We start from the raw sequence: 25,510 nt of genomic DNA, 5'->3' as shown, positions 1-25,510 counted from the left end.
TTTTAACTTTACATCTATAACCACAGCTTTTCTTTTTTTCCTCTCCACATCCTCCTCACAGACCAGCTGCAGAAATCACCTTAACAAAGCCATAAAGCAGAAGGAGCAAAAAAGGTTTTTTTTAACCCCCTACACACAATTCCTTCAAGTGAAGGCATGTACCAAGATATTGCTATAGCCAATCATACTTTACAGGCAATTTTCCGCCAATCTGAGTTAACATTAGCGTTGACAAAGAGAGGAAAATATCACCCACCAGTGATTTAAAGTCTTCTAAATGGGAATTCCCTTCAGCTTCATCCACACTCTACCACACCCAGAGGAATAAGCACAACTCTGACACGGATTCAAGCTTCTCAGAGTAAAGAACCACTTGTTTTGCTAGAGTTACTGTCAGTTTAGAATTGAATTACAGGATCATAGTAATTAACTAATCACCTTAACAAAATGAGAACTGAGATCCTTTAAACTGCTACCAAGTGACTACACTAACTTCTCTTATGGTATTTACCCAATGTATTCTCCATTCCAATTTGAAAGCACACGTGGAGAACAACATAGAACAACTGGCAGCACTGTAAATTCGAGTCTTCAGAAGTTTTCAGTCCCCTACATAGCAGTGATGACCATTTGGACAGCTAGAGTCAAATTCAGTCAACCAGAACATATTTACATGGTTATCTTTATCAATTATCTTTGACACTGTGCACTTAGTTTTATACAAGTAATTTCTCTTTTTCATGAGGCTGGTGTATCAGTCTGAATATGGACAGTAGGAATTATCTTCACCACTGACTGAAATAATGTTTGTGTCTTTTCTGAAATACCACTTAGATTTCTTCCACCTGAAAGGGTATACAGCAGTCCTTACCTGAAAGAACTAAGACACTAGCCCTTTTTGAATTTTCATATTTGTCCATCAATTTTCTTGTACAAAGCCCTAGTTCTTCCTTTGAAATACCGGAGATTAACAACAGCTGGAATCTGAAAAATTAACTTGATGGGCCCGAGTCTAACTGGCCTTAAATCTGAGTTGACATCCTATTATGTTTTCATGCTGTTAACAGAAAGGTGATGCTGTGCCACTGAAAAATGCTACTTGCAGAGATTATGCTGCTGGGAAAGATGTTAATAAGTTTGAAATAGCAAAAGCAGTTGGCGTATCATCTAACAATTTAGCTGGCATGCAGTCTGTAAGCCACATGCATATTTGATGGTCAAGCACTGCACTAATTCACCTCCTCTGACTAAGAACTGCAAGGAAGGATGACCATTAATAGGAGTCCAGTATTAGTTCCATGGGCATGAAGCTTTGCATATTTTGTTCTTTTTTTTTTTTCTTCTGCGCATTCCATCTGTTTCACATAGCTGGATAGTAACGCTGCGGCACCATGAAATGTATCACTGCACATTATCACATAAAATCCTCTGCTCTTTGTGAAGCACAGACTTTACAGACAGTGCCAGCTGCAATCTGTAGGAAGCAGTCTGAATGTTTCCATGAATTGAGTTAAAGATCATATGCTCAGGGTGTGGCCGTGGGAAAGACTAGTGTATCTTACACACAGTCCCTACAGTCCAATTAGTGTTCCTTTAATTACAAACAGACTTTTCCATATCCTTTTGCACTATTCCACCCTGACTTACCTGAACATGAACCAAAAAAAAAAAATAAAATAAAATATTACATAAATTGGACACAATATCACAGTCATGATAAATTTGAGTCTCACTCATACAAGGTATTTCTTGAGGATGAAACATTATGTTCCAATAAAACCTTACAAACACTATAGCTATTCATGCACAGCTATTCTGGTCATAAATTATACATAAATGTTATTTATATGCCATTTACACACTTCAGCACATTGTCTCCCCTTCAAATGTAGAAATAATAATAATATAAAGGCAGAAACATGTCACGGAAATCTCAATTAAAGCTTGTCAAAACTGCAAGCAACTGAGAATCTCCATTTCAAGCACGAAAAATATTAGGTGGCTTTAATATAGGTGTGCATATTTTCTGCAGACTCACATCCTATATTTATTTTCCTGGAGAAGAAAAAAAATCTACAAAATTCTGATACTGATTTCATTGTCCCCCATTAAAAAAAAATAAATAATAATCCTGGTGCAAATGAAACACGTGGAATTCTATGGGAAGCATCTATTAAAATTAAGACATTCAACTGAGTAATTCTACAGGCCAGTTCTTGCCATTGCTCTGCCAGTGTCTCAGATGCAATTGCAGGACTCACATTCAGTAGATTTACTAACTGGCTTTATTAGCAAAGTTTGGACTTCAGACTCTAAGGCATTACTTAATATTTCCCAGACCGAGGTACCAGAAGTCATTATGAAAAAACAATTTTTGCTTACATTTTTCCATTCCTTCCCTGACCTTTCAACATAATAAGACACCTTAAAAGGCTCATCCATTTCATTCACTTGCATTTTATGCAGAGGATCTGAACTTGCACCCCACCACTCATCCCTCTCTAAGCTGTATATATGTTTTTCCCTGTTCCAAAGGGCGTGCAAAACTTCTAATTCCTTTGACTGAGAAATTTTGTTCACAGCTGCTTGCTTGGCAGGGATTTGGTGTGTGTGTGGGGGGGAGACAATTTTCCAAGCAATGGGGAAAAACAGTACAAAACTTTCAACATCAATGGCCTTGACATTGCTGGAGCCAACGGAAACGACATCACCCAACTGATTCCATGCAAGGGAACCATTCAGAAACAAACAAACAAAAAGTCTCCTGCATTTATTTCCATTGGGGTAGCTTCCTTTGGTGAAATGCAGATTTCTCCTGCATTGGCTCCCCCTTGCTGTTGATAGAGCAGGATATTTGCCGAAACCCAGCAGGCAATGAATATAATATTATGAATTAATCAGCAAAGAGAAAACACTGTTCTCTTTTGAAGCTATATTTTTCTTCCAAGGAAGCCATCAAGTGCTTTATTGGTGACACAGATAATTGGGCCAAACACAGACACAAATTTTTTGTACTAATTCTTAACTAGATGCAAGTATTATTGGCCAGTGTATTCCTGAAGAGGTATATATTTTGCTGATACTGCAAGTATTTTTGCAGAAATAAAAATGCTTGACTATTGCTACATGTCTATAGCATACAAAGAACAAAACATTTCATGAGCTAACTTCTCACTTCCCTAACATCTCCAGGCTTCTCAAATGAAATCAGAACTTGCAGGAGTAACTTTTTTTGTTTTTTTCCTCCTTCCTCTCTCACCCTTCCCCACCCTCCCATATCCTAGTAAATTTTATAACTGCTCCGTGATGGTCTAATGCAGACAAACAAACCAGCCAACTTCTTTAAAGAAGTTAAAAGCTGTTAGCAGCTGTTGTTACCCAGCTAGTCTCTCACATTTCATAAAACCATATTCTTAACTTTCTTTTGCAACACCCCCAAATCTTTACTGACTGTACAGCTAAAGAGTTGCCACACATCATTCCAAATCTAGTGGCATTTTAATGATGGCATTAATTATTCTGGATATCGTATAAATGTTTTATAGAGGAGGAAACAAACTACTTTTTGCTTTGTCTTAGCAAAGCGTAAGATGGATTAGATAGACTTTGATCAAGAGCAACACTGACAAGTTTAGCTGCATTAGGTTTATCCTATTATGCATATTCATTCCCTGGCTGCTCTTACCAGACAACTTCTAAGTTTGAAGTCAGTATAGATCTGTCTCATTACACCATTTTAGAAGGCTATGGAGAAGTGATATAAACATTTGGTAAGTGATTTTAAGTAACTGAGAACTTCAAGTCTGAAGTGGCCATCACCCAGAGATCTGAACTCTGGACACTACTTGGCTGGTCATTGTTAAGCATCAGGCATTACAAGGAGGATGGCCCCAAAACATCTGTTGAAAATCAGACTACCAAACTTATGGGAAAATTTAACTAATCCAAAAGTGGGAGCCAAAACAGCTACTGAACTATATAATGCTACTGAATGTAGAATGATTACAGTACAAAAAAAAAAAAAAAAGTGGGTTCAGTTCTAAAAACAACAAATTAAAAACCTTCAAAGCATGTAGTTTTTCCTTTAAGGTCACAGAGAGGCACCAAGAGGAAACATAAAGGACAGATGAGAGTAAGGTAATTAAAAATACTGATCCTAAATCAGAGAATTGAGAGTTGGTTGCTAACTTCAGTAGGAGTTCTGTGAAGAAATAGCTAAGCAACATCTGGCTCGTAATGACATAACTAATGTGCGAGGTATTTTAAGCAGTTAGTCTGACAGACAGTCCTGGGAATCTCTGCATCTTTCATCTGCTAACACAGATTTAATTTTTATTCTCTGTTGGAGAGAGTAGCAGTGAGAAGTGGAGTGTTTAGAATCAGTCTACTGAAAATCTGTTCAGGCCATGCTTTGGACATTACCTCTGGTATCACTACAGACACCTCAGATGCTGAGTTTAAAGGAACGCCTCCCAGAAGGGATTCCCAGCATTAAGTCACTTGAGTGAGAAAATCTACCTTAATGTTCTCTCTGCACCTAAGAGACACGAAGCAGGTTTCCTGTACAGTAAAGGTACAGTCATTACCTAAGGTGACCTCCTGTCCCAGCTCTACCTCTTTCTCATTTCTTGCAATGCATTCTAAACACTCACCCTACAGACTGAATTGCATACGATAGCATTGTATTTGAACTACTGTGCCTAACTAGTTTGACATGTTAAACATTTGCCAGAGCAAAAGAATGTTAGGAAAGGACAAGAACTGTAAAAATTTATTCTTACTTGAAATAGAACATATTTCCTGATTCAAAATGTGAAAAATATTACAGTGTAAAATAGAATATAACTTACATTAAAATACTATGCATAATATATGTAAGAGGTAGATATCCATGCTACACCACAAAAGATTTGTGAACTATTCATGAATCTGATAATTATCATTACTGAATATCAATTTAAAAAGCTGCAGACATAAGTTTTAAGACTTGATTTAGATTTTGAAGCACTCTCCCAAACTAACAGTAATTCTGAAAAACTTTACAGTCTTTCTGGTTGGGGAAATTTATTCATAATTGTCCTAATACACCAAGGATTTCTCAAATCTCTGCACTTAAAACAAAACAATAGAACTGAAAGGGTGTTAACTTCAGAAGCTAATTATAACTTTTTAAATACCAACACCATTAACAATTTTACTGTCCAAACAATCCCTCTGGGACATTCACAACATGTGCTAGTGCAGTGCAAACAAACCTGCCTAGCTATTCATGATAATCTGCCCTTTTTAATTGAACTTCTACAAAAGGGAAAAGTGAACACTGTATACAAATACTGCAGTAAGTGCAAAAGTATTACAAATCAAACAATTGGCCCTCATTTTGTTTTTTCTACAAATTGCTAGTATCATAATCAGTCCCTAGTATTGACTCCACTTACATCAAGGTTGCAATCTGCAAGCACACAGGTACAGCTACACACATGCTGCATCTCGCTGACCACTACTCATCACATGTACGTGTAATGAGAGAGATCAAGCCTGGAGACTGGGTTCACTTGCCTACCCGTAGGCTCCTAGGCCCCTTTGAGATGGCCTGAGGGTAAAGAGACAGTTGCCAAAGCTTTCCCCAGTGTCTCTGGAGTAGCCTGCATGGAAGTAACCACTGCCTGGTTTGCCTCCAGGCAGTAGTAGGTGCCTGTGTACTGGGCAGTCACTTCCCACCCCAAACACATAACACCAGAAATCCTTCCCATATTACCAGCTTCCCTAAGAACTGCTTAGCTGAAAGAGCAGAAAAAAAAAAAGGAAAAAAAAAACGCCCCAAAACCACAATGAAATTTGGAAGAAGCATAAAAAAAAATACACAGCATGTTTACATTTTGGGTTTCCTAGCAGTTTTGCTAAAGTCACTATGACATGTTCGGAGCAAAATCAAACAACCCAAAAACAAAGGTCATGTGAAAAGGCAGGGAGGGTCACACTTAAAAGCTGGATCACCTCCAGGGAGTGCAACGAAGGGGCAAATCAGTAAGCAAAATTTTCAGAGAAACCTCAACAAGGGCCAGAAAAGCCTTATGAAAATTTTGGGTGAAATTCCAACAAAAAGGTGGAATATCATCACGGCATAGTTGTAAGAAACGAGAAGACAGCTGAAGAAACATTGGAAACAACTTGTATAGTTTTCCAGCAACTGTAATCTACCAAAACAATCACTAGGGTAGATGAGTACTGCAGGCTGTTTAATTTATCCTGTTTATATAGACTTTTTTTATTCTTATTATTTTTAAAAAACATTGTATACCAGAAACACTGCCAAATGCAGAAATATGGAGACACTTTTGCAGGAAACAGCTCCTCCCAGAGTTTAAGTGACCAAATTCAAGCAGTCTTAAAGTACAGAGAGGAGGTGGAGGAAAGGGCGGCACCCTTTTGCAGCAATGATTAGTTTTACTGCAGTACCATTATCTGTTGAGGTTAGCAGCTTGCTTCTGGGATTGCAAATGACACTGCTGGGCTTTGCCAGTCATAAAATGGCAGCTCTGAAGGTATTATCTTATAAAAGCTGTAGGCCAGCACCCTTCTCCATTTCCTAAAAGAGCTCAACAGAAATAGATTTTTGTAGAGACAATATTTGATGAAGAAATATATATTCAAGGAGAAGTGGCATACATTGCTGTTATAAGACCAGACTGGAAATCCAGTTAGTCCCCTGAACAATTTGGAAATTCTCTCAGATAAAATATTTTCACCACAAAAAGGTCTAAGTAGATCTAGCATTAAGGGGGGAAAGAAGAAAAAAAAAAAAAAAAAGAGGAAGCATTCACATTTTTGTCTAAGGTTTAAGAAGTTTTGCTCAAGGACTCTTCCATGGACCTCTGGTGACTGTTCAGCTGGAAATGAAGGACTGCAGATATTTTTTGAAAGCAGTAAGAGAGACCCTGAGTCCCAGCCAGCAGCCTAACAATGGAGCTTCCAACAGCCAAAACTGTGTGAATTGTATTACAAATATCATCCATTACTGCTCTGTGTGCTTATGGACCCTTCATATAATTGTAGTTTAACTATATAGTATTTTATTATGAAAGATGCTAAGCTGTATGTAGTAGACCTCTATAAAATCCTACTGTGTAGTTCTTATGTATTCCTTGGGAACAAACAAATAACCATGGTTGTAAAAAGACTATTTCATACATCACTCCCATATCACTTGCATTTCACATCTTACTAGTATAACATGAAAATTTCTTTATGATAACCTGCTCTAGGCTTAAAGACAAAAATATTTTTTTTAATAACACCTGATTTATATTAAAACCTCATTAAGAAGCTATATATCATCAATGTCTTCTATCATAAAATGGCTCAAGTGCATTTTTCTAAGCAACATCCTTTCCCTCCAACAGGACTGTGACATAGGTGGAGCTGATCACTGTGGGATTTGGATTAGTTTCTTGGCAGAAGTGGTTATGACGTACTTGCTGCTATATCCTAAGGTTTGTTAGATTCTTCATTCTAGCTGCAGCTACCACATCCTATGGGGATAACTAAGGAATTATTGCAGAAAACTTATCTGAGCTATAGATTTGAGAATTTTGTTCTTCAAAGATGTGTTTTTGCTGCATTAGTTACATTTATCGCAAGGGCTGCAATGCTTCAATAACTTAGTTTTGCACATTATTTCTTATTTCTACTAAAAACTATGGAAGTAAGAAAGATGAGCTACTTAAGTTATAAAAATCTGAGATTTCTAAAGGCAAGTGTTAACACTCAACAATTTATTTCCCCTCAACTGAGCTGAGAGCTCTTTAGAACTGTGAAAACATGTTTATAAGTCCTGTCATTTTTGGTATATCAGACAGTTAATTTTGATTGGGGTCTTATGATTTAACTGCAAAGAAAGACATGTTGAGACAACTACAAATGTGAGTCTTCACACACTTAGGATTCTCCCTGTGCTATTTCTCTCCTCCCAGCTTGATTAGACATTCAGAATCCGCTGCTCAGTGTTGTCATTTCTTCATTGTTACTCCCCTCAAGTGCTTCTGTGGGTTGGCAGCTCTCTTGGCTCAGAAGAAACCTGGGTGCGATTATGACTCTTCCTTGCAAAGCTTCTTCACTACAGAAACTCTGACTATATTTCTTTTACTCTTCTCTATGCTCCACTGGCCCTTAATGCCATCACAAGGGAAAACAGACTTTGAAGTGTAACTACCATGCTGAGGGTGTCAAAGATGATTAAAATGTAGAATACTAAATGATGACATAATTGGTCTAATTCTCATCTTAGTGTAGAAAGGAGCAAGATTAGAGTAGCTGGTGAGAACTTATCCTGTCCTGAATAACGCAAGACACCCAAATGGTCACTGTACACAGGTTTTATTACTGTTCTTGGAGGACAAAAGCTGTAGAGTGTTAAAAAGCTTACTGCCTAGCTGGCAAACATGCATTTTGTCATGATGACCTATGTCACTTATGATCAAGTAAACTTTAGAAATATAAAAATAAAGTTAGGGAGCTGTTGTTGTTCGAGGCTTTAAACAAAACACAAACATGCTTTCCTTTCTGTGCTAATTCCAAGAGGAAAAGGAAGTCAACACAGTTAATAGCTGATAATTATAAAAAATACTATGTTACTTTATATAGCCCAGAATATAGCTTGCACAAACACAAAAGATCTTTCCTTCAAGTGCTTTCAGTCACTGGCTTTTTCAAATGTCTGGATAATAATATACTATCATTGTTAACTAAATCTGTAGTCAGATAAAGGTATGTGAGCTTCAGAGTAATAAGTAAGTTCCTGAGACCATCAAGGATAAATTGCCCTTTTTTGCAAAACATTGCAAAAATAAATTCAGTTCCTTAAAGTGAAGCAAACTTCTTTTTCCGTTTCAACAAGCACTGTGTGCAGGGTACGGACAGAAGCCAAAAGAAGGACACTAAAGCTCAGTGGCCTAGATCTAATTAAAAACGAGAAATCCTCCATTTAGAGTGTAAAGGTTCCAGCTTAATTATACCTGTGAAACAGCTTTAAGTATCTAAAATAAATGAAAAGCTCATGAGGCGTGTTACAAAAATTGAACAGCCCTGTGATATTCCGATCCCTGAAAACAACATGTCACTGCTAGCAAATCAAAAACATCTGTTTCCACACAACATTAATTGGTCTTATGAGCAATTTATTATGGAGCCAAACTTCTAAAAACCTAAGAAAAAAAAATCATCAGGATTGGAGGAAAGGTGAGGGTGGAAGCTCGGTCCCAGTACGTGTAAACAAACTTGCACATTTTCTTTAGTCTACTGGAGCCTTCGCATGTTTGGCAGTTTTATAGCATTTCTCAAGATACAGCTACAGTTGCATTGTACTAATATACATAGAATATATGGTATGAATACTAAGACCATCAGCATTATGAAACTGTTTAAGCCAGTAAATTTCTAGTCCCTGTGTTGTAAGTGTTATCTGACACCTAAAATTTGTGAAAACTAAGCTACTTATTCACTTTGGTGCAATAGCCAGGAACTGATTCACAAATTAAGAGCAAAGCCAAATAAAAATCAAATTTCTTGCAAATACATAAACCATGTATTGCACATACCTAAACCAGCTGATCCCTAAGAAAAAACCATTAGCAGCAAGTCTTCTCTGACATGACTTATTTTGGAGGCACAAGGTTTTCATTATGTTGTTTTTACTGTAGCAAATCTGCACATCAAGTGGACAGAAAGATTCTGTATTATGCTAGGTGGCATGGGAGGGTGCTGAGGCTGAAGCCCAAGTATGAAGCCCAAGCCCAAGGAACTGATGAACATATTAAGTGCATCAAATAAGTAACAGCATAGCTGGCTAAGCTGTGTTGGCTTCTGTATAGTTAATGTTTTTCCAAGAGCAAGAAGGTTTCTCCCTATTCTTAACAGGGTACACACGGGCACAGTAATTTATCTAATAACTACAATTTCTGTACAAAATTTATTATTGTTTCCTGAACTGAGGATGACACAAAAATGTTAGAACAGGTCTGCACAGTGCAAAAACCACTAGCAATCTACCAAGAGCTGGATATTCCCTTCCTTACTCACAGTGAATATAGTGAATATACTTTCATAAGTCTTTCACCTAACAGAGGAATTTGGGGAACATTACTCCGATATGCAAATAGTTCCTTGGAGCAGCTGCAACAGCACATAGGTGCTACAGAAGTACACTTTGCCCACGAAAATACATATAGCTAAGTGAAGATAAATTATAAAACAGCACTCATACATTTTTTGTCGCAAGTCATGCTGACCATTTTTTTTCCCCCCTCATATTCATCACACTGGGAAATAATTTTTCATCCTAAAAAACAAATTGATCTAAGCATAAGTAATCATCAGACTGTATTTTAGGAGACTACAGATGCTAACGTCATAAATAAAATTTATACCGTACTTATCTTACTAATTTGCCTATTATAGAATGAATGAACTATTAATAGGACTTAGCATTGCAGAACATATATTTTCTGTGTCAAAAGTGTTGTTCTTTCAATGATTAAAGTTTACTGATTTTTATCAGTGAGAGATGAGAAACTGTTCCAGCAAGCTCAATCCTACTTCCTTGAAAACAAAAACAAGAAATAGCACCAGCTGCTTGGCAGGGTTCTGCTAGAATGATAACATGGTCTCTGAGTGCTCTTGTTTAACCAATAGAGTTAATTACTGATGAATACTAACACAGCAGTAACACTGACAACTGCATCACCTACACCATCTAGCAAAATAGCTGTTAGCTCATGGTGGGCACTACATTCATACTGGGATTTTCTAACGTTATTTCTGCATGTATTATACTTCTACAGTAATATTTGAGCAAAGTAGTTGATTGTCTAAAACGATGAAACATTAAAACTTAGCAAAGACTTGTTAGCAAAGAGAATTTGATATATTTATAACATGCAAATTCAGTATTAAATCTACCTGAAACTAAGCACAGAAAAAAATCTTTTCTTAAACAGTAGCTACCCACTAACTTGGGTCAACCTTCAGTAGTGATTCAGAGAAAATAAATATGAAGAGAGAGTTCATTCTGCAAGTGGACTGCAATGCTGCCAAACTTCACGTGAAATTAACAGAGTGTTGCTCATCAAAAATGACACCTATTTTTATTAGAACAGAGAATGATCAATTGCTTATTAAAAACATGAACATGAGAAAGAGACAAAGGAAATTCTTGCATAGCTATTTTATTGAGAAGACAAGAGGGAAAGAATAAGAAACGGCTAAAATTATGAAAGAAGAAAGTGACAAGGGAAGTACTGGGAAAGAGAAAAAAACACCACACATACAAAAACACCAAAAACCCCAAACCCCAACCACAAGTTCTGCTGTAACTATACAGTTGTATCCACTTTTTTTGGATAATGTTCCAGATTTGTGGGTCTGGAAATTTGGACAGGAATCTCGTGAGAACATGCTTTCTCATGATATTTTAGATACTCCCAGGTTATAAGCCTGCCAGAAATAATGCAAGAGCAGCCTTTTTCCATAATATTTTTGTTCTTTGATTCCAACTCCAGCAAAAGAGTAGGAACTGCACAGGCGTGTGAACTTCAAAGAGTGATCAGCAATACAATTCTCTTTCCCTGTTCCTCACCAATGTGCAATAGGGTACAGCTCGGGTTTTGGAGAAGGCAAGAGAAGACTGATTTCATCTGAATCACTTTCTAGTTTTGAAAACATATTTGTTGATGTTATTTACAATAAACCACACCTCGCAGTAGTCTTGTTTCTACTTGTTTTATTACCAAGTGGTTTTCTAATAAACATCAAGGATTTTTGTCCCCTTTCTTGAGCACTGTGTTGTGATATCACACACAGGATTCCTGCAGCTTACAGATATGACTGGTAAATAAAACAGGATGTTGTTGCAAAGATTACCTTTCTTAAACAAAACAAGAAAAAAAATGTTAATTCATTGAAATGCTATGAAAAGGGATCTTCTAACAGTAACAATGATAATATGCTTGCTACATTTTGAATGAAACAAAACAAAACCACCCAATTTTGTATTAATTATCCCTCAAGGCTGGCTACAGAAAAAGAGGTAGTTACATCCCTGCAGTTGACCACATAACTAACATTTCCAGATCTGTCCCTTGTAGTTCTTCAAAAGGCATGCAACCTGGAAATAGGTCTTCTGATAACCATGCTGTCATGCAATCAGGATAAAGTAAATCAAAAAATCTACTGGAAGAAGGTGGTTTCTGGCTTAACCACCCTTTGCACTGGCCATATAGGTTTGGTGGAGAAGGATTACTCTATGATCTATTACAATATATACTTTCACGTTATGGGTGGAAAACACAGTAAGTTTTTTCAGAGAGTTGCAGGTAAGTGAGAATCCTTATTATAAAGATTTGGGGATGCTGCCTTTGGAAAGGCAGCAGTCTAACACTCTCAGAGCACAGAAAAAGGAAAAAAAATAGAGCGAAGACGTATTTACTTGCTCCACAGAGACTATGCTAGATGAAAACAAAGCCTATGGAATCAAATGGAAAACAAAGGAAATGAGAATGAAATAAAAGTGAAGTTTAACTTCTCTTTTACTGTTTTTAGCTAGAAGACAAGGTCTGAATAGTGGCAAACTTACAGGGGTAGCACTGTTTTCTCTCTGAAAGCTGAGGCACCCCAACAGCAGGGCAGGAAAGGCATTTGAATCTCTTCAAACAGACAGCAGTTGCCCGATAACTTGGTGACCTTCCTGTTAAGTCCAAAGGCTGCAAACACACAGAATCTGTATGACCCGTGGCACCTTCAAACACTGGAAGTTGTTAACCAAGTTCCCAATATCAGGAAACAACCGTCCCTCTGTGACAAGCTGAGGTTCATCCCCCTCTGTGGGACTGGAAATCATTCATACTCTACTTGAGTATGCTTACAATCTAGGCCACTATTATTTTTATTATTATTATTATTATTTAAAATAACTGAAACAGTAAACATAATTGTATATAAAAGCCTTTTCCATGTTATGTATAAAACTAATCTCCAAAAGTAGAACCAATCTGAAAACAAACAATCATTGCCAGAAAATTTCTGATGACTCTTCAATCACTTTTTTTTTTTTAAATCACTTTTGATAAGAAGGCCAACGTTTTTTATATTTTCTGAATGTTACTCTCTGTGGAAGTACATTCCTTGTATCTCCACTGAAATCATGTAACTCTGATATCTATGACACAATGAACACTGTCCCCTTGGTCACCTTGGTATGACTCAGTGATTTCTAGATCCCAGGTTGTTACAGCATGAGCTAGCAGCCTAGTAGGAAGGTGATAGCTGTTTCCATCTCTCTGTTTTGGGGAACAAGTCAAGAGAGAGATTTTCAACAATGAGGAACCCCGCAGGGAAAGCAAACCACTTTTGTGGTCCCTTTCTTAGTGAGATGACATAGACCTAATTAATCTAGTGTTCTTGCAACTGGTCACTGTCTAAGAAAACCCAGAAAGAAAAATAGCAAGCAAACAACATATATGTAATCCTTTTCACATGTTCAATGCTCTAAGTGCATTTAAGTGTTCCTTTCAGAAAGTCCCAAATAGATTCTGGAAGTCCATGTGCATTTCTTGGAGATATTTCTATTCAAAATACTGCTTGCTTACAGGCATGTAGGATTATTTTCAGGAGAAACACATTAACTACTGTGCTGTCACTGAAATATTGTTAATTAGCATTAATTGGTTGTTTCATTTTTACATTAAGTAATGCACATTCTCCTTCCTCTGCCAAGTGATATATTCATATTCTTTGTTAAACAGATAATAACATTGGGTGTAGGAAGAAATTACTGAGTACCCACTATGGCTCACCTTTCAAAATTAGTGGTACCATGGACCCAGAGGCCAGCAGACATTTTCTTCCACACACACTTTCTCTTTGAAGCTTTCTTGCCAGTCACTAGCTTTTTTTTTTTTTCCCCCCCCCTATCTATGACTCCCTTCAAATTGCTGATGACTACAAGCCCTAGGCCTTTTCTTTTTTTGTGCTCTGCATCTCACCCATATAGTTCCACTAAGTACATGGAACTGTATAAGTATTCTACTTGTGACTTGAAGGATTTTGAAGGACCGAATATTCAAAATCCAAATGGAGCCAGAGAGCCGAAGGAAAACAGTTCGTCTCTAATACTTCCAGTGAGCCATTTGTCCAGCTGGACAAAAGCTGTCCAGTTTGGAAAAGCTTCTGATGTGTAGCATTAATTCAAATCTCATCCACTGACACTTCACATCAGTTAATATGTCTCTTATTCTGCAAGAACCAGACTCATATAGATATTCATGTAGTGGCTGATTCTTCCACCCCCTTGTCCTTGCATGCAGAAAGGGTCTGTGCAAGAGAAGGCAGCACTGAGATTTGCTGTAAGAAATTTTGCTGCCAGACAGACTTCCCTTCACAGTTCTGCTAACCTCAAAACTTGACCTACAGTACCCTTAGTTTTCCATTCCATAGACTCTATTACACAGCTATTCCAAATTAGGCTGTGTTTATTCCAAAAACCATTTTCACATCTAAGAAAAAGACACGTCTTGATTAAAGACTAAGACATTCTCATACAATGCTGAAAACATGCAGTTTTCATCAGCATCCCAAATCCCTGTGGACTGGTTACTAATCTACTCTACTAATCCCTGGATCCCAATTCCAATTTTGTGTCCTCCCAGATTTGACTGAATCCTCTCACTTGATCTCCTTATTTCACATTAGCTTGACACTTTCTTTAAATATTTGCAACTGTGACCATTTGTGGGTGTCCTTCAGTTGGAGAAGTGTGAATTTAATTACACATGACATAAACCATCCACAGTTGCTTGAAAGGTCCTATAGTTGCTACTTCTTACCTTCACCTTTTACAACAGACTAACCCTATGGATACCAAATGTTGAAAATGACTGAAAAATCCTCTATATGTCAAAAAAACAGTACTGTAAATGAGCTGTTTTCAAACTTCAAAAGCAAAACATTTGTTTTTAAAAGATTTTCTGGACTTTTAAATTCAACAGCCCATCATAAGCTTCTGCAACTTCATTTTGCTAAATACACTAGAACTAAGTTGCCATTTGATAGTGAAGCATTTCCTGGCTCTTCTTATTACTTTATCCACCCTACTTGTCATTACTAATGATGACAAATAAATACTGAATACTTGCCATGTATATACACTTATTATGAACATTGAAAAGCCACTTTCTACAGAGGTATTAGATAAAATTTTATTTCATCAAATTGAACTTAGAATATGGGCAGTTTGTAGCCTTACCATACTAATGATACGGTGCTGACAAATGAAGCAAGCTGGTAAATACAAAGCTTGCTCATAACAGGATTGAGCAAGAAAATACACTGTAATGACCCTGTCTTGAACATCCTGTAATAGTCCATTGTTCCCCTCTATTACTCTCATTCAGCAATTTTTTTTAATTGCGGATGCATGGCAGCAAAGGAACCAAAGTAATGTTGAATCGCACGTGCACAAGTCACAGCCCATAACTGAGGTGAGAAAAAGACCCTGGCAAACTGAGACAAGTTTTGAATGGTCTGTTAGCTAGATATGGAGCCTTACAAAACAACAAAACCAGCACAGTAGCAAAAATAGGAAGATTCCTTCCCTTACATAGATGAAGAAGAGATGTGATAGTAAGAGTCCTCTATATGTGGCAACTGGATGTTTCACCTTCACTGTGTGAAAAACTAGGAGCTAGCTTACCACAACAGTTACTGGCATCTTAACTCTCTCATGTACTGTACTCCTGCTTTTGGTGCCAAATTAAAATAACGAATAGACAGTTAATTTAGCAATCCTACTGCTAATTCCTGTCATACATGTAACTGCAAACAGATTTCTCACCATCTGAAGGAATCTTTTAGTTTTTCCAAATGACAATGTAGATAAAGAAAAGTCGTGGACACCTGGCTCAGCTTTCTCTCTGCAGGTAGGAGGTCACACTGAAGATAATATCATTCCATTTACTGATTTGTTCACAGTTTACTTTCCTACGGGAACCACATTCCGATTAATTCAGATATATTTGTGCGTGAGTGCAATTTTCTTTCCTTCCATCATTTTATCTCCCTTGCTGTGAGATTTTATTATTTTACTGTTAATTAGTGCTCAAGGAAGGTTGAGAATCTTAGGCTTCAGAGCTGGACAACTGTTCTGTTTCAAAGCTATGAATGTGTAAGATTATAGGAGCTTATTATAAAAGCTTGGAAATCCAGGAAACAGGCTAAAGAAATTGTAAAAAGAATAGAAAATAAAAACTTCTGTGGGACTTCTTAAGCCAATCCTCCATGCTGTTTTTGAACATTTTGGTTTGGCAAATGTACATTCCCTGAGGAGGCTGAGTTACCACAGGTAACTGTCTATCATGCCATTTTGTCTTCAGTGGATAAAACACATTTCAAAAGTATCTCTTCTCCCCTTGTCTAGTCAGGTTTAGAGAGCTTATTGCAACTGAGCCCTAAAATCAGCTATCTATCTGGGTTATTTTGGTGCTGACTTCCCCCTGACTGTGTACACTTAATCTTACAGAAGGCAGCGTACATTGACATGCTCTGGTGCCCCAGTGCCCCCACAGAGATGGTGCAAGAATTTTGCCATCCTTCCAAACCCTGAAATACTGCCATGTCCTTCATGGGCTGTAATGTGACTCTGAGAAAAGCTTAGCATGTCAGCAGACCATGTTATCTCTGTAGCTCTAAATAAAAAAGTGCCCAGTTAAACTACATAGGCTGAATTCTGCCCTTGGATTGCACGCATAGTTTTTAGAAGAGGGATCTGCTCTACAGAAGAAACGTGATTTTTACAATCTCTTCTGAAATATTTGGAGGGGGGGAGCAGGGAAAGGTGCAAGCCCAGCAGCTGCCACAATGGTTCACGTTAAAAGGTTAAAAACATCTGAATTATGTTTTTCTACGTAGTTTCCTAGGAACCCTGCAAATGCTCAGATGGTGCATCCAGAATGCAGGGGACGACATAAGGCTCCTGTAAGACAGGACTGTGATCTCTGCAGTCACTTTAAGAACAACACTGTCAAGATCCGAAGACTGCTCAAACCACCTTCTTTAGTCAGAAATTAAGCATTTCCAGTATGAGAAATTGAGTATGAATTTAAATGAATATAAATGAATACCATTAATTGTACTCCAGACAGAATTGTTTGATCTTCCAGCTACTGCAGATTTGGCAGCTCTGTGGGCAATCAGAACACTGCAATAGCAGCATTTAACTTGCTGGGAGTTCCTACTTTCATGCACTCATTGGTTTCCAAAGTTACTCTTCTCTAGGACTACACTTTTCCTTGTTTGTTTTCACCACAAAGATTTTTATTTCCTGATGCACAGATACAACTAACTGATTAGAAAACTTGAAAAAAAAAAGCTTCTTTACACACTCCTTCCAAAACAGAATTAAAAAACAAACAAACAAAAAACACAACAAAAACAAAATACCACCAGGGGGTGAAAAAAAATGCAATTACCCCCCAAAACCCAACTGCACTGGCATTCAAGTAACCACAAGAAAGGCTACAATTTAGCTCAGTGTCTAAGTACCCACTTAGTGTTAAGTATGTGGTTTTTCCGATTGCTGCTAGCCACATACAAAAAAGCACGATCATGGTGGCCTTCAATGTATTATGATGCAATAAACAACACAATTTATTAAAAAAATAGAGAATGCAGAGTAGCGTCCATGCAGAGAGCAGTTGGACAGCCATCAGGAAAGAGCCTTAATTTTGGCTTTCCTGAACTTGTTTAAACTGACTTTTTCCCTACAGAATACTAAATCAATTTAAAAAAAGGTTATCAATCTTGCTAGTCAGCTATAGCACACACATCTGTTGTTCTTAAGAACAGCTTTTCAAGGAACAGGACTATGAATTTCAATACACAGTCATTTATGGAAAGGGTTCTCACCCCCACCTTCCCCTTCCAAGAAACTAGATGCATGAAGACAGACATTTCTCTTTGAAAGGAAGGATAGGGCAGAGGTTAATTTCATCTGCATGAGCCAATGTAGGATAAGCTGTTGGAAATATTGTCAAGCCACATTCTTAATGACTGGCAAAGTGACTCATTCAGAGTCATCACAGGAAAGGAAGTGGAATAGAATAAAAAACGGAACAGGATGGGGGCTTAAACAGGAGAAAGAAGTGAGAGAAAGGAAACCGAATTGTTTAAAGAGGCCTGAGGTTATAAGTCCTATAACTGATTTTTTATTTTTTAAAAAAAGCGTAAAATATATATATTGCACTATGCATATATATACACATGTATGTATGTATGCATGTATACATGCATGTATTTATGAAATCCAAGTTCTTTCTAGTTGAAAAGAGACGTGCATCGCCTTCCAAAGCTGCCTGCTGAGGTATTTGTCTCAGTACAAGAAGGCATTAACACAGTACAGGAAATAAGCAAGGATTCCCTCTAGAAACCCACAAGTTCATAACAATTATGTTCCTATTCCATACAATATGGACTCCACAGACTACTGAGTTATGCACTTCTGTTAAAGTCCACAAAAATGCAATAAACACGTTATTCTGCTTTCTAGAGGAACACTTTGTGGAATCAACAAATAAACCCTGATTTTCATTACAAAAAATACATCTTTGGCTTTCCTATACTAGCAACTTGGTGCACTGTGAAAATGTTTCTCTTCTCCAAATATGATTACTATGAAACTCTGTATAATTAACCACCCCATAATATCAATTTTTGAATTTAAATAAAAACCAATATGCGGACTGCTTTAATAAATAAACATGTTACTTGTGCAACTAGAATTTCCACTGACAAAAAGAATAATTTTGATTCCCAGAGAAGATGAAAAAGCAATTTTTACTATCATAAAGGCAATGTTCAACCAATTCCCAGTTCTTCGTGCTTCAAATTTGACACCTATGAGTACAACTTCTCACTGAACTAATGTTTCATTGTGCAAGTTCAAACAGATACTCAGAAAGATTAATACACATGTTAAATAATGTAATTTAGAAAATATATTGAAAAATGAAAATGGCATGGGCAAAAAAAAAAAATATCCTGGAAAAATATACTGGAATAAATGCTTTTAAATTCAGTATGTCATCTCCCAAACAAGTTTATATCTGCTTGTGAAATATTCCTTACTTAATCCCCAGAGTGACACCTGCTGGATTTCACTAACAGAAACAAAAGGGCAGATCTCCCCATTATACAGAACATTTAAGGATAATCTGTGCAAAACCATGTCCTTTTGTTAAAATTTAAAAAAAATGTATAAAGTCACTTTTTTGCTACATTTAGGACAGTAAATAAATAAATAAATGCAACAATAGAGGAAAGCAGTATGATATCTAAAGCTCTTATTCATGCCTGATGCATATATATTCTTCATTTCTATTTAGGAAGGACTACAGAGCACAACAACACGGGGAAACAAACTATATGCATTTCTGATAATATTAATAAGAAAGAAAAAAAAAAAACACAACAACTAAAGCCTAAAACACATAAGTTTGTGTAGAACAAGTATCTGTTCAGTACATCTTTTGCTTTACTTTAATGAAACTCTACCAGCATTGTCACTCTAAAAATAAAACAAAATGTATACAAATGAATTTCTAAGATTTTACCACTCTAATATAGGAGACAAAAACCTGAGGTACAATGTAAAGAGTGACACCTTATGCCCATCCAAGCATCAAGGGTGTACACTTTTCAAACGCAGAATTATCAAAGAATATGTTGAAAGCAATACCTTTTTAGTTCCTAAAAATTTTATCTTCCACCTAAATGCAGTTGATGGTATACCACAGTATTTGAAGTAGTAGCTTTGAAAAAAATAAAAATAAAATTCACTAATCACAGTGTGTAGTTCCTTGTCTTTGGCATTACATGGGAAGTCACAGTGACTGGTATGGGTTTCATTAAACAAAACTCTGTCACTAGTTTTGTTTGGGATTAATTTTTTTTTTTCTTTAAAAAAGGGCTGCATGCTCCAGGCATAAGTCCAGAAATACAACACTGACTTTTTTTTTTTTTTTTAATCCAAGTAGTATGCTAATTGTCATCTAAAGCTTTATAGTAGCCAAAACTGCCCAAAAGCCTTGGGTGACATCTATGCTATATTAAAAGGTAACAGCATCCGAGAAACATACAAAGTTATACAAGTAAAAAATCCGTTTTCCTTTTCTTGTAGTGAATACAGCGCTACTCTCATGGAAAGTCTTTTTTTAATGCATTACATTTGTTTAAATGGATTTCAAATGCATCTTTCCAAGGAAAAGCAACTCTAAATAAATCATTTCTGCTCTTTTGGACAGCATAGGCTGCAGCAATGATTGAAAGTGTTTGCACAGAACTAGGGCAGAAAAAGAATGACTTTGCTGGGAAAATGTAAACAGTATAAACAAGCTTGGGAGACCAAAGCAGACATGCATGAGAGATAATAGTGAAAACAAAACTGAATGAAAATGCTAAAATTTAGCCTTCCAGTTTTGTCTTGGTTCTAAAATAGAACAAATAGAAAAAATGCTGCTGAAAGAAAATAATGGAAATAAACATATTAAAAAGACCTTGCATTGTACTGCACTGGCTGGGGAATTCTCCCTGAAACTAAGTAACAGGCTAATTTCTGCTGCTCTTTGTGCAATGCATTACACTGAATGTCTTTTAATTTTTATGCTGATATTGTCAACACACTAGCATTGCCAACGTGAGTACAAAAAATGAAAAAAAAAAAAAAGGCTTGCTTTCTCCTTTTTCTTCTAAATATTAAAACAACATTCAAATGTGTTCAATTTAAAAAGCTGACATGATTCACAGCTTTCTAAACGAAGAATAAGGTTTAAGACTTACTTTCTAAGTCTCTTTCAAAACATGCATGTTCCCTCTTTAGCTGGCACATTAAGAAAAAAAATCGGCACAAGATAGATATATTGCACATACTTACATAAAAAATTAATATAAGGATATAGTAAACTCCAGAGTTCTGACAATTTGCTACAACAGTTACATGAGCAACTAAGTGAGTGTAAAGCTCAGCTGAGGCAACTCCGATATCTGAAACCCAATGACAGAGCTACAGACGCCTTCACAACAGAGAGTGCCCTAACACTGCAGTAGTGCCCGTACTGCGGACGTGCTCTGTTGGAGTGGCTGCTGATCAGAAGCACAGAAGGAGTTTTGCTAGCAGATCAAGAACACTGTAAACATGTTGGGAACAGATGGGAACAACTTCTTAAAGAGAAATTCTATTTTGTTTCCTAACTTCAGACTCGGACCTCTCACTGGAGAAATTCCACCAGTTTCCTTCATAATAGCTAATGCTATGACGAGTACTGACCAAAGGAGTGATTAGATATATACTTCTCAAGTATCACTGTGTACATTTTATTATTAAAAACATATTGATAGCAATAGTTCCTTCCAAATGACTGAACTGGTTTGAATCCTTTATCTGTGTGATTTCATAGACCCTTGATGGCCCAGTCCTACCCAGCTCTTGCACATGCTAGAAGTGCTGTTGGGAGAAGCCGATTTACTGGAATGCACAGAATACAGAACTAAGTAATTATATTAGTGGCAAAAGAAATGTATCAGCGCTTTTTTTCCCTTGGTTTTGTTCTTACCTGTATCCTTGTCTAAAGCTGGATCACAGTACTCAGATAGCCCACAGAACGATACTGCTCTCCTTGAGTAGACCCTGTTATTTAGCCAGGTAAGTCACTAATCACCAAGAACAAGATGTGAAGATTTGTGTTTTACAGATTGAGCATTCAAAAATGATGGAAGTTATCAAAAACACAGCTGCCAATAGATCACAGTACGTCAGTTACTGGATGGATAATGTCTGTAACCACACAAAATAATTCCTTCAATAAAAATACCCACATTGAGGAATATCCTGCCCTTTGACAGTCAGTGGAAAAATTCCCACTGGCTCTCAGCGGGTCAGGATTTCAACAATTGTGCCTGTATCAGGAAAAGTCTATTCGAAGGGACAAACATTACATTTCTTAATGCAGAGCAAGACTCCAGCTGATCAGGAATTCAGAGTACAGCAACATTTGAACAGGACAGACATAATGCAACTCGTGAACTTGCAAACCAAGCTATATATTCAGGTACTCAGTTTTGTACGCTAAAACATGCAGTCGAACTGTTCAACATCATCACCCTGTCATTGTCTTTGCTTTGTCTGCAAATACTTGGATTCTGGCATCAGAATACATACACGTCTAACACTTCACACGTAGGCAGCGCCACCAAAACCTAAACCAGTTACTTGAGAAGAGCATAAGACAAGAATTTTAATCATCTAGCTGAAATACTTCTGAAGACCATAGTTCCTACTGCACCGATCATTAAAACAAGATGAACATTTTTTTCTTCAAGTGCCATCTTGTTTGATTCAGTACCACCAAGCGCCTTTGGTGCTGAAGATTTTTGAAGCTAGGTAAAGATTTTGAGATTTGATGCAGCAAAGTCATTGACAGTATACGTAGATTGCAGAAGTAAATACCATGGAAACACCGATAATTACTTTTAGTTGAGCATTTCAGACAGTGTACCAGCACATGTATTTTGAAAGGAAACACACGGATTCAAATCTGGTCTCATTCACATTTATCCAGAACTAGTGTGTCTTCCTTCAACCCACTGAAAGGACCTCAGAGCACAACAATCAGGCTTTTAGCACATTACCAGTCTGAACAGCTTTAAATTGTTGTATGCATTATTACTGTAAATGAATGACAAGATCCCCAGGATGCACAATATGACTGGAAAGACTTGTCATTGGCACAACTGTAGGAGCAAAATCTGGCCCCAACATATTTGGCATGACTCTTTAAGGTAGAGAGCAACAAAACCTCAGCTATTTTTATTTCAATCTCAGCCCCTATAGAAATATACGGATGACTAAATGAATCACTGCAGATCAAATCCAAGTGTGATTTAAAACTTACATTGTGTCTTAACTATCTTTCAGAAATAAGATTCCCTGATTCCGCAGATCCATTGCTTACACAGACAGGCAAATGACTACATATAGCAAAAGGGATCATCACAATAACACAACCGGACTTGTAAAAAATGACGGTACTGCATCAGCTTTGGAAAGATGAAGAAGTGGCATGACCCTCTTAACTCTGTACTGGAAAGCACAGAACCACACTCTTCCCCCCCGGCCAATAGTTTCTCAAGGCAATGAAATAGTAGACAGCCACCCCTCAATAAATCAGTTTGGTGCATGTGGGAAAAATCTCATCAGTAAGACCCCGGCACACGCACAAGCACTAAAGTCAAGCTAACTTTTTCTCAAGCAAATAGGAAGTCCAGACAAAACAGGAGCTTCATCTTTTCAGTCATGTAATCACAACGCAAAACCTAATTATGAATTAACTCAAATATTATCTCTTTCCGGTATAATAATGTCAATAAGATTAAAGGAATGTTCAGTAAGAAAATTTAAACAAGTTTATCACCTAATTCGTCCTCTCTTGAAAGAGCTCCAGTTGTATTGAATTAGTCTCATGGACCCTTTTCAAACCCATATGTCTCTAATTCTCTCCAGATGCAACGACAGAAATTTGGTTAGCTAATATTACGGTTTTAGGCAGAATCCTTTAAGTGCTGATTAGGGTATTTTTATCTCTCTTTCTCCCTCTTTACCATTGATCACTTCCTCGAGGATCTATAAAGCACCACTACTTCCAAAACCAGCGCAGCACTTACAAATGAAGGTGGCTTTTCCTCCTACCCCTTTCTCCCCGCAGACCCCAGGGAAAAGCACGCAACAGAGCTAAACCCGGATCCCTTGGGTCGGCACAGAAGAAAAAAAAAAAAAAAAAAAAAAAAAAAAAAAAAAAAAAAAAAACGGTTTTAGGTAAAAAACCGGGACCGTTTCGCTGCGTACTCACCAGGCTCAACTCCGATGGGCTCTGGCTGGCTTTGCCTCCGCTCGTCTCTTCTCCCCGCGGCTGGCAGCTCGCTGTTGCCGCTGGCTGCGGGGCAGTGGCGCTCAGCGGAGCGCGGCGCTGCTCGGGCAGCAGCAAGAGCGGCTCAGCTGGGGACGGAGAGCGGGGAGCGGCGGCAGGCAGCCAGCGGGGCTTCCTGTTACATCAGCCAGACCCCGCCCGCAGCCCGCCTCGCCTCGGCTTCTCCGGCTCCGACGGCACGGCCCCGGCAAGGCGAGGAGCTGCGGCGGGGATGCTGAAGCGGTGGGAAGGGTGGCAGAATCAGGAGGTGGGATTCAGCCCCTCCGGGGCAGTGCGCAGGGTAAGAGCTAAGCCCCTCTCCGCCACAAGGAGAGGGGCTGCTCCTGCCCAGCTGGCAGGGCTGAGAAGCCGCACGGAGGCACGCTTCCACACCCAAAGCTGTGCTGCGGCTCAGAATCGAGCTGAAGTTAGGCACTTGCTTAAATTTGAAAGTACCGCTTCGTTTTATACCCAAGGGAAATGTTATGCGTAGGTAAATAAACCCTTGAAGTATCGGGGGTGGAGAAAAGGCAGCAGGAAGGGGAATGCTGCACAGAAGTCCCAACTGCGTTTTGAAATGCCCCTGATCTCACGGCATCAGGTACCAGCTGCCTGCTTTAAAAACTGCCACAACTGAGGACAAAGCAGCATTGGTGACAATCCTTACACTGGCTTCAAGAAGTTCACATCACGACCTAAAAGTGTTTCCCTGACGGCATTTATTACCTGCTCTTTGCACAGCTGGTACCTGTGCTACAGACAGAAGGTGTGCTCTCCAAATCAATACAGTTGCTGTGCACACATGGCATGCTGTGCTGGACAAATGCAGGTTTATGGAGCAGTAAGCTCAAATACTAACTAGAAACACCTCTAACAGTAGGAATCTGTATGGGACATGTCTCCAGATGTAATGGTTTTGTAAGTGCTCATCAAAATGATAACCGTTTAATTTGCTCATGAAACAAGCTGAAGTATTTCTGCTTGCTTCTCGCTACGTGTTGTCAATCCATTGTCTTACCAGCAGAAACATTCATAGAATGTGAACTGGGTGAGGGAACTTGTTTGGCCATTGAAAATCCTTTCTCCAAAGATAAAAGCGGCCAAAAACCCAACCAAAACCCAACCAGACAGTATGAATGGTGAAATCACAATCTAGGATCACTATAAGAGCAGGCATATGACTTTAATACTCATTTGGCACGTGAATGTTGGTGCTTCTAGGACCATACTTCAATGGGAGAATGTTTGAGTTTTATAATCAGTGAAGAACTAAGAACTGGCACTCTAACTCCCTAAGCAATGTAAACAGAAATTAGATGGGGATTAGATCTGATTCTGAACAATGATGAAATTCAGGCAGTGGAATCTCATCAGAAGTGAGCCTGACTGCAGTATTTTAGACCGTTTAGGTCTGGGCAAGAGATTGCAATATAGTACACTATACACTATAGCCTAGAAAATGATCCATATATGTCAGCTAAGCACACATGTGCAAGACAGGCTCAACA

General features: G+C 37.9%; 1 protein-coding gene across 1 annotated transcript in view; it reads right to left on the bottom strand.

The window, feature by feature from the left end:
* CALCRL (calcitonin receptor like receptor) overlaps positions 1 to 25,299 on the bottom strand; it is a 59,714-nt gene extending 34,415 nt beyond the window's left edge. Inside the window, exon 1 of the mRNA XM_035569360.2 lies at positions 23,946 to 25,299. The gene's annotated coding sequence lies outside the window, so the exon portion shown is untranslated. The remainder of the gene's footprint in view (positions 1 to 23,945) is intronic.
* Between the last annotated feature and the right edge of the window lie 211 nt (positions 25,300 to 25,510).

This window comes from Cygnus atratus, chromosome 6 (genome assembly GCF_013377495.2).
Source record: "Cygnus atratus isolate AKBS03 ecotype Queensland, Australia chromosome 6, CAtr_DNAZoo_HiC_assembly, whole genome shotgun sequence".
NCBI classification, from domain to species: Eukaryota; Metazoa; Chordata; class Aves; order Anseriformes; family Anatidae; genus Cygnus; species Cygnus atratus.
The sequence above is the reverse complement of the archived record's forward strand: the minus strand, read 5'-3'. Positions and strand labels throughout refer to the sequence as shown.